The sequence below is a fragment of the Doryrhamphus excisus genome, chromosome 8 (assembly GCF_030265055.1).
Source record: "Doryrhamphus excisus isolate RoL2022-K1 chromosome 8, RoL_Dexc_1.0, whole genome shotgun sequence".
NCBI classification, from domain to species: domain Eukaryota; kingdom Metazoa; phylum Chordata; class Actinopteri; order Syngnathiformes; family Syngnathidae; genus Doryrhamphus; species Doryrhamphus excisus.
Window position 1 is genome coordinate 3328353 of NC_080473.1, and position 10444 is coordinate 3338796.

General features: G+C 47.9%; 1 long non-coding RNA gene across 1 annotated transcript; it reads right to left on the bottom strand.

The window, feature by feature from the left end:
• Positions 1-4664: 4664 nt before the first annotated feature.
• LOC131134409 (uncharacterized) lies at positions 4665-8383 on the bottom strand. The gene is made up of 4 exons (XR_009131388.1): positions 7894-8383; positions 7702-7810; positions 7441-7546; positions 4665-7365 (listed from the first exon to the last, which is right to left on the bottom strand). It is a non-coding gene; the product is annotated as an uncharacterized LOC131134409 (long non-coding RNA).
• Positions 8384-10444: the final 2061 nt, after the last annotated feature.

The window sequence follows — 10444 nt, forward strand, 5'->3', positions numbered from 1 at the left end:
CACAAACCAGTCCATAGACCCGATACTGTATGGTTAAACTTCCCATGCAAAGCACCCTAAGTGTTGCTGACTCACTGTCTGTGCATTTGAGTACAGCTGCTAAATAACCCGCCATGGGGGTTATGATTGCCAGCATTTGTATACAGACGGCGAGAACCACTACTGCATACATTCATTCATTCATTCATTTTCTACCGCTTTTTCCTCACGTGGGCGAGAGGCGGGGTACACCCTGGATTGGGCGCCAGCCAATCACAGGGCACATATAGACAAACAACCATTCACACTCACATTCATATTTATGGACAATTTGGAGTCGCTAATTAACCTAGCATGTTTTTGGAATGTGGGAGGAAACCGGAGTACCCGGAGAAAACCCACGCATGCACGGGGAGAACATGCTAACCACTAGACCGCTGTGCCGCGTTACTGCATACATGTCAAAGTCAAATTGGTCCACCTCGCAAGACCTTATCAAATAAAGTTCTTCCAGCGATCTGTGTAATTAAGCAATTACTCTGCTACACATGATTCCGCTGGACTTTGAATTTTAAAAAGTGGGAACAATATTGAATGTATCACAACCATTCTTTATAAGGGAGCCAGATTCAGACCAAAAGTCAAAATAATTTAAATGTACGCCCCCGTCTGTCCAAAATAGCAGCTTAAGGAGGCGTAAGAAAGTCAAAGGGGATCATTTTAACTACAGCAAAGTATGCTGGGGAATGTGTAATCCACCCATTCCACTGCTGAAAACTCCTCATGGACTGCAATAGTAATTTACTAACTACTATTTTTTGCTCAGCATCTGAGCATGTCCACCGATGATGCATATGAATGTTCACCAATTATCAAAAGGACGAGAGGGATTTTTAACACTTTCAATATGCAGGAAGATACAAGGGTTTTAAAATTTCAGGATAAATAATCAAAGATGCAAAGATGTGGGGGGGGGGGGGGGGGGGGGAATGTCCACCTCGGCCCACAATCTAAAGTGGCCCCCTTTGCCGTTGTGTTTAACACCTCTGCACTATTGTATTCAATCCAAATCAACAATAAGTTCCATCCATTCGTCATTTATAATTATTTCACACTGTTTTCTCCATCTAAAGCTATAATGATCCTTTTATATATTGTTTTTGTTAATATCGGTGGGTATCTGGAATGGTTTAATTGGATTTACATTATATCCTATGGGAAAAAACAAATCAGGTTTAGCACATTTTGGTTTTAGTAGGACCTTTTGGAGCAAATTAATGAGGCGAACGGTATTATCTATACGGTACATGACAGATGATATTAGTATTATTAATAATGCTATCCATGACAGACGTGCTGGAGTGAAGGGATGCAGGCCATCCAGCAGGGATGGGGATAGTGTTGCATGTGATCATGTGTCCCAGCAGCTTAAAGGGAAGAGACGACAAGTGAGTCCTTGTAGTTAAGCAATGGCGTCATTAGGCCTATTTAAATGTTCTTAAGCCTCCCTAAATAATTTGATATTTTTTATTGATTTTTTTACAAAAAAAATCAGAGTGAATGTAGAGTCTCAGCACACCTGAAGATACACAGGTGCGTAGGAAGCAGGCGTAGCCAACAAAGTGTTCAAAAAGAGGTTCCCGCACACGGTGTCGCTCTCATTCATTAGTTTATTTAGATAACGCTTCGGTCCGTTTGACCTTCATCAGACATATAATAAAGTCTGACAAATTTCATATAATAGGGCAAAAGCAGGCTAATAAGCAAGCCAATAAGCAGGCTAATACTAGCCTACGAGTAGTAGTAATAATCAGAAGAAGAATAATGATGATAGTAATAATAATAGGCTAATTAATAATATAATAATGATTATTATATAATTGATTAAAAATTTAATTTAATTGTGTGAATTTAATGGTGGCCTAAAACAGTTGAGTATCTCTACTAAATCTGTCCAAAAGTGGGAAAGTTATATCCCGGTTCTTGTTCGTTATTTGTTTTTTGGATTTTTTTGAATGTCTACTACATTCATTCTTATCCTGTGCATACCCCCCCGTCCCCAGAACCTAGTGACGCCCCTGTAGTTAACTATGATATGCAAGCCACATTATGTATCCGTTTAAGCTTGTTGAACACTTACACCTCCACGACTTGCAATGGAGCCACGCCCGTTCTGCTCTTGGCGTGGAGATGTGCCACAATGTGGTCTGTCGGGTTACAAGAACATGACAAGATCCCTAGTGTCCTTGTTCACATACAAACACACACATACAAGACGATCAGGTGAGCAGGTGTCCCAATACTTTTGTCCATGTAGTGGACATGGCCCTAATTGACCTCTGACCTGAGCTACTTATGTTCTTCAAAACAAATACTGTTGTTATTTCTTGTGGGACGTCAGTGAATAGCAGGCTTGGTTGTATTGTTGGTGCTGCTGGCCCCTGAGGGCCCACACGAGGACCATGTCACGTATCGTATGACCGTGTCACATGACCTGCACTCAACATTCACCCTCAGTCCAGGTGACCCGCTTCCCACCATCTGTTGTCACGGCAACAACGTTGGTCTCATTGCGATGACATGAGACGGGCTAAGACAACTGTCTTCATGACAGTAATGGCAGCGTGAGGACAGGCTGATCAAGTGTGTTTGTCATCACATCCTGAAGCTCCGCCTCCTCCTCGTGGCTGCCGGCCAAGCTTATGAAGAGCGGCGCCATCTGCAGGCTAATGTCTCCTCTGGCGGCCGTAAGGACACAATGTTATGTTGTCATAAAGGAGAATGTCTGCTTCAGCTTTAATTAGCGTGGATGCTGCAGACTGCTGCCTCATGATAACGCTGGACCTGATAGTACTGGACTACACCTGCCCAGGAGACCTGGCTGGACCTCAATGGACCAGACAAGACTAGGTTAGTCCGGACCAGACCATACCTCAAGACCGAGACTAGACCTGAGCAGGCTGAACCAGACTGGAGCAGACTATACCTGGACCTGACTAGACTGAATCCGACTGGACCATTCTGGTTCTACTAGTGTGTAGCACACTAGACCCGACCACTGGACCTAGATGAACAAGATGAGACCAGACCAGGCCGGACCAGACCATAGCTCCAGCCACACAAGACTAGGTCAGACGAAAGACCGGGCTCGTCTAGAGAAGGCTGTACTAGACTGTACTTGGACGTGACTAGACTTAGTTCACCTAAGTATACCAGCCTAAACCTGACCACTGGATGAGACTTGAGGACTGGACCTAGATGGACCAGATCAGACCGGACAAAACTGGGACCAGACTATACCACCAGACAAGACTAGAACAGATCAGGCTGGAACAGCCTATACCTGGACCTGACTAGAGAGAACTGGACCAGGCTGGTCCTTGCTGGACCAGAAAAGACCTGACATAGACCTGGCTGGAGCAAATGAGACCTGACAAGGCTATCTCGGAGCAGGCTGGACTAGACTATACATCACCTGACTAGACTGAATCTGACTGGACCAAGATGTAATCGAACTGGAGTAGGCTGAACCTGGCTGGGTCTGGCTGGACCAGGTTGGACCTCGAGTCCATCTAGTCTAGTGAAAACAATTTTTTTGATGTTTTACAAGCAGGAATTCCAAACAATAACATCTGAATGCAGAGGTCTCACTCTGCTGCCTTCCATGCTGAGGTGAACTTTCCATGCAGGTCCAGGTCCACTTAGCGTCACAATCTCCTGATGAGCTCTGATCTGAGGTCAGCTTGAAGCGACGTGACGTCCTTGGCTCAGCCCGAAGGCTTTCAGGCCGTATAATTCTTCTCATTTAAAATTCATATCTCCGGAGTCTGCTATTTGGGTCACCAGATGAACATCTCCGCAGACAAAAAGCTTTGCTGACACCTTCACAAACGTTAGTCCTTTTCAGTCTGATCCCAAAGCTCGCATAATCACCAAAAACTTCCTCTGCTTTGTCTGTTTTCTTCCTGTTAGATGAGACTTTCTTAGAGTAGGGGTCACATGGTCTTTTCCAGCAGGGGCCCTGTTGGTTTTGAAGATGGCAAGAGGTCCTTCAGTTCTTTTCGTGCTGCCGTTATGCCATCAAGGGGTGGGGTTTTGGGGTTCAGGCCACCTTTTGGAGGTTAATATCAGAGCCGTCACAGCGTGTCAGGATTTGTCCCATGTCGGGACGGAAGCGGACACGTGAGACTCCTCCGTAGGCCTGTCCTCGCTGTCAGCTACGATCTCGTACATCTAATAATGGGATGGCTGGAAGCACGGAAAGTTCCGGCAATATCCTGCTTCACCAATAAATGTTGGATCTGTTACATCTCCTATGCCACAACTTTGACTCCATGGTCATGTGACACCATGAGAACTGTCTTTTTTTCTCTTCCCTTTTCAATCTTTCACCTCCTTCTAACCTTTCTAAACGTCACAAGAGACCTTCCCTCCTGACTGAAGAGGACAGAGGATGTCTTTGTTCCCGTCCTCCTCCTCCTTTTGTCCTCGGGGAAACAATAGCCAAGTCGGAGTGAAACTAAAGAACAAAACATTTTACACGGAAGGAGCAGCGGCAGGTAGCTAAGGTGTCATCATGATGAAGATGAAGCTGACTCAAAGAGTGACATCGCCGACACACAGCCAAAACATCACACTACAGGACAGACGACAGCTCAGGAGACCTCGGCCAAGGCTCAGCACTGATGTCACACAGCGGTTGGCGAGAGAAGCGGAGCAGAAACGTAAACGAGCTGCAAGTACTAGTCAGGAATGTTCCACTCCAGCGCCGCGGGGGTCTGTGATGCGCTTCACAAAGTGAAGGACAGGAAGTCGTAGGAGTTTAGGTTGCTTGACGCTGTGTGCTTCGTGGAAGTAGCGGTACATTGACTCACCACTGTCCCCTGTGGTAGAGAGTGGTATTGCAGGTTTCAGAGATGTTCTCTTCTCCAGAAGGTGAAGACGAGGTGATGTCAGGATGTCTGGAACAGACACGCCCCCTTCCAATGTCTGCGGCTACTTAACCGCCATGGACTCCCATGACTCGCTGACGGATCTGAGTGAGACGCAGGCGGCTGACAGCAGCTGGAACCAAGATGGCGACCTGCTGGGGTGAGCTTCTGGGAGCAGATCAATGATCCTCCAAAATCCTGTCATCACTGTTGGTTCTTCTCACCTCCAGGCTGGAGAGACGCTGGCTGATGTGGCACATCTTCATGAAGGAACATGGAGACTTAGACGCTTGGCTGCGATTGGCCGAACAGGCTGCCGGCTCCCAGGACTGGACCCAGGTGACGTATGCGAGCGCCAAGGTGGTCTTGAGGAGGTTTGAGGTGAGGAAGACTAAAGACCAAGACCGATCGCAACTTGTTAGAACCATGTGTCATCTTCTTCTGTGCGCTCACAGAGGCTCTGCTGCGAGGCGGGAACACGGCTGGTGCAGCTGGACGGGTTGACCCACAGGAATCGAACGCTGACTCAGATGTTTAAGGGCCCCATGCGGGCACGTCTGCTGACTGCAGCAAGGGTGTGCGGCCAGCGTTGGGACGAAGTCAACGTCAAGCTGGAGTCCATCACGGGACAACTCAAGGTCAGAATTTTTTTGCGCTGAAGGTCCGAGCCAGATGAATGACGCAGATACCAAAACCTGAAAAACTCTCCCAGAACTTTGTGTGCCGGTGGGAGGAGTTTGAGGCTGAGAGGGAGGAGCTTGTTCTCTGGTTGGCTGAGCTGGAAGTCCGTCTACTAGATGTGCAAGAGCTGACAGGAAACACCTGTGAGAAGCTCAAACAACTCCAGGTGTGTGTGTGTGTGTGTGTGTGTGTGTGCGCGCGTTACAAGGTTACCATCATTTATGGTCCACATTAGTCCTTCCAGGAATACGTTTGCGTGAACTCTGGCCGCGTCAGTGGCCTGCTGAAGCACGGTGAGGCGCTAATCCAACTCTGTGAGCCGTCAGACGCTCAGCGTGTGGAGCACCACCTGATGGAGCTTCTGAGAAGCTGCAGTCACATGTACAACAACATTGGACGCACACACATGCGGCTGCTCAGCATGAAACTGGTGAGCACTCGCCGACGACGCTCGTCTTGTGTGTTTGTTCATCAATGCTTGTCTCCTCTTCATGCAGGTGTTTGAGGATGACTTCCTGCTGACTCCGCCTCCGGATTCTGGCTGTCCATCAGAGACTTTGTTCGAGGAGGACGGAGCCCACCTGGACCTGCCTGTCAGCCTTAAAGGTGGATCGGTGATTCCTGTTGCTGTTGACGACCTCAGACGTCTAACTCGATCATCTTCTCCTCTCAGAGCGCGTCCCTCTTCCTCCATCATCTCCACCCTCACCTTCCCATGAGCACCTGGAGTGGGACCCTTCAGTGGATGTTGGACGGTCCATCTCCTGTAGCGGCGACTCCTACTTCAGCACCTGCACAGGTGGGGTGGGTGGTACCAGAATACAGATGAGATGATGTCACTTCTTGTTTGCCTTGGCTTGCAGGTGTGTGTAACACACGCTTAAAGAGGCAGAGCTACATCAGTTCCTTCAGCTCTGACATCGGCAATGATGCCATCAACGAGGAGGCGGAGCTGGTGAGTCACATGGACGCACGCTGGTGGTGATGTTGGCGTTGACGCGTCTCTTCTTTACTTGCAGGACTTGAACACCTCACCCCCTTACTTGGCCGGGGACAACGCAATTGGCCATCATTGGAACCACTTGGTGACCTCCACACCAGAAGACCAAGATGGCGAGTCGGTCGGCTTTGACGGGCGTGTGAGGGCGTGGCTGGGAAGACAGAGCCCTGCCCCGCCTTCCTGCTGTAAAGCTGTACAGACTGATGGACAGGTGGGTTGCATCTCCACAAGTCAGTCAACTTTATTTCAACGTGCATGACTTCCCCCTAGAAGACCGAAGGGGAAGACTTCATTAGTTTAGGATTTTTGGCCTTGGTGGAGGTCGTCTACCCACTGAGGCCAAGTCTCGGCACAGTTCTAGCCGCACAGTCTGCTCGTTAGCATCTTGGTTCCCCAATCGGTTCCTTCGGGCCAAGTACTGATCCACACCAAGACATCATACAACAACTTTGTGTGTTTTCATACTGTATGTTTGGCCATTTGTGGGCGGAGCCTATAGCTCTCTGATGACGAATGTTGTTGCAGTTCAGAGACACTGACAAACCGGACCATCGGCAAACATCCGTTGACGAGAACCCATGTTGCCATGACGACAAACCTTTCATCTTAAACTCCTGGCCTCATTGGACGAGGGAGCGACAGCAGTCACGGGTCAGTCCATTTGTGATGATGTCATCATTCAACCCAAACGAACAGGAAGTGTTGTTGTTGTTGTTTCAGAGTGATGATGATGAAGAAGAGGAACAGGGGTTGTTTTGTGATGAAGCTGAGCATCTTCCTCAACAAAGGTGACAAAGTCAAACATACACACACTTGCACGCATACTAATTCATTAACATTAATGCTTACCACTGGAATGAACATGGTGACAGTGGAGTAGACATCCATGCGTTTCTGACTTTACGTCTCAACACTGCCCCCATGGTTTCTTCTGGTACTGCAACATCTCCACAACCTTCCGGAGAGAAAGAATTGGGGACAAAACGAGTAAAGACAGAAGGACGCATGCGTGCGTATCTAACGTAGCACATGTTAAGATGGCTGCTAGTTGACTGGATGCGATGAACCGGTGAACTCAACAAGCGGTAGAAAACGAATGAACTGTCTTACTGTGGCTCGAACAATTACGTCTTTGATTGGCTCGTTAACGTGCGCGCGTGTGTGCCTGCGTGGTCGCTCGCTTGGCCGCAGAGAAGAAATAAAGTCGTACATCCTCCAGCTGTTACATGAAAGTCAGTTCTGCATCGTCAGTGCCAGGAAAAACTTTATTTGAATTCATTATTCAGACACTTAACACCTCACCTCCTGTCCCCCACTCACAGAAGCAGAAGTGGGGCTGCTTGGGCGCCTCCCTCCCCAGCTCTCCTCTGCCTCCTGCTGGCCGCCGTTGTCTCCCTGCTGGCCTGTCTCCTGTGGAACTTCCTGGAGCCGCCGTGTCGCCGCGGCATGAGCAGGACGCGCAACTTCCACCTGAGTTACGTCAACGGAGCCCCACCCACTTGAGGCATCGGGCGACATCCCATTACCTCTCAGGACCAAGATGGCAGCCTCGGAGGCTCGGTGAGGTCTTCAAGGTCCACATGTTCAAACAGTCAAGACATTGATGCACCTCATTTCCTGTTGGGTTGGGGTGGGGGCACATTGATGCCGCATCAAGCTTCGCTACATGACAGTAGAATGGAATAAAATGTAGTACTGGAATCAACTGGACCACAAAGCTAATGCTAAAATAGCTAATTGGCCTACTCTCATAGCAGTCAATGTTTTATTGCTCATAAAGGCTGTGTGTCTGTGTGGTTAACATGGATGTTTTGAATGTGTTCCAGTCAAAAACGTTTCACTTTTTTTTTAAATAGAAAAGCTTTATAATGTTTTGTAAATAATCAAATGAAGACAAATGTATTTTGTACTAAAGATAAATAGAATAAAATGTACAATGTGTTTGCTTGAAGTTGCATCTGTGCCAAAAAACTTCGAAGTGAGTGAGATTAGTGTTGTGGTTCTCGTGCTGCACTCACGTGTCTGCAGGAGGCATCGTCATGGCGATTGGTGATACGGTTAATACATTAAGTGGAGATTAACGACACTGTGTGTGTGTGTGTGTGTGTGTGTGTGTGTGAGAGAGAGAGCGCCAGAGGGTGTATACGCAAAGGGTAGTCATTCTGACTGTCCGTTACTAGGGTTGTGTGTGCGTGTGTGTTTTGACAGCATGTTAGTCGTCCTGATTTGCTGAGTATGACAGACTTAAATATGCTGAATTTCACTTTTGTGTGTGTGTCAGTGAGGGGTGGCGGAAGGGAAGGGCGGGAGGGTCAATAATGGACACGATTGTCTCCAATTGAGTTAAGAGCTGTTGCATCAGTCGTGTGGCAAAAGTTCCCAGAGCAGAAACATTGCAGCAATTAGACACGTCCCGTCTTCATCATGCAGTCTTTGTCCACAACCTCATTCACACTGCATCGACTCATGCACACACGAGAAGGAATAGGAAGTCAAATAAAGAAAAGTGTTTTTAGGACGGACTAGTTAAGACCTGGCTGTCCCAGTTGTGTGTGTGTGTGTGTGTGTATGCGCGCTCAGCAGTAGGCCTGTCTCTCTGGGACACATCCAAGTAGGAATTGGACTGATACTTCAGAGATCCACTCTGTCAGTGTGACATTACAGTGATAGGTGCCTCACTCAGGTGATCTGTGGCTCCGCCCCTCCACCCCAATTGTCTCCAAACGGCATCAGTTCAAAGAGAAGGTCTTTTGTTTGGTGACACACTGTTCCAGTGTGTGAGTGAGCAGGGTCACGGTCCGAATAAATTGAGTTAAGCTAGTTAAGGTTCCACACTAACAACTGCAATTGTCTATAAAATCACTCACTTCTCTGGTGTTTCTCCACATCCATGCGTTATGTCCACATATCCATGCAGGGTACCTTACAGGAAGTGGAGAGAAAATGATATCATTAGCACTGTGAGCTAGCATTGATGGGAGTTGAAGAAAACAATAAACTTGTGTTGTGTCGAACAGTTTTGTCCATAAAGGCATCCTGGGAAAGAACAATGACCTCTCGCAAATAATCTTGTCGAAGGTCTTCCCGGAAATCACGGTAACTACTTCATGCTTACTACCATCAGGATACCCAACATGGCTGCCAGAGGGAGTATTGCGTCAGCCCAAAAGTTCTTTTTGTGTTTCCCTCCATCCTCGGTGTCCCCCCCCCGGAAGGGGCGGGGACATCTAACGAGATCACGGGCGGCTAATCAAGCAGGACGCTTCCTATTGGCCGACTGTACGGGGGTCAGCCCACAGCGGTACGTTGGCATGACGACGACGCTGATTGACGCTGGCAGCTCATTGCCACACATAATGGGATTATCGAGGGCCCGGGGAGGAGGGGAGAGAGTGAATAGTTTGTGTCACTTTGCAGTCGTTGGCGACACTCACGTGCTCCTCCGTGATGAAACAGTCCACACATGGCGCCCACTCAAGATAACACTCAGGAATGTTTTTTTTTAATCCGGTTTTTCCCAATTTGACCTCAATCTGAACCATTGGAACAGATGCCAGGCCCAGCTTGACGTCGTGTTTCGTTCTACACCAGTTCTATTGTCATGATGAGCATGAATGCCCCATGCTCCGCCCCCCACACTCATAAAATATGTCAAACTTTCACTTTGTTAAATATGTGCCCCTTTAGTTCACATTGCTGTAAGTAAACTAACCACCTTAACCATGATAAACACATCCATTGTTGCCATGGAAACCAGCCTCTGAGTCGATGAACTCATCAATTCTTGGAAGCATCCAACACGTTCATCCAGGGAAGGATCTGACCTGGCATTCATGGAAGGATCAAACATTCA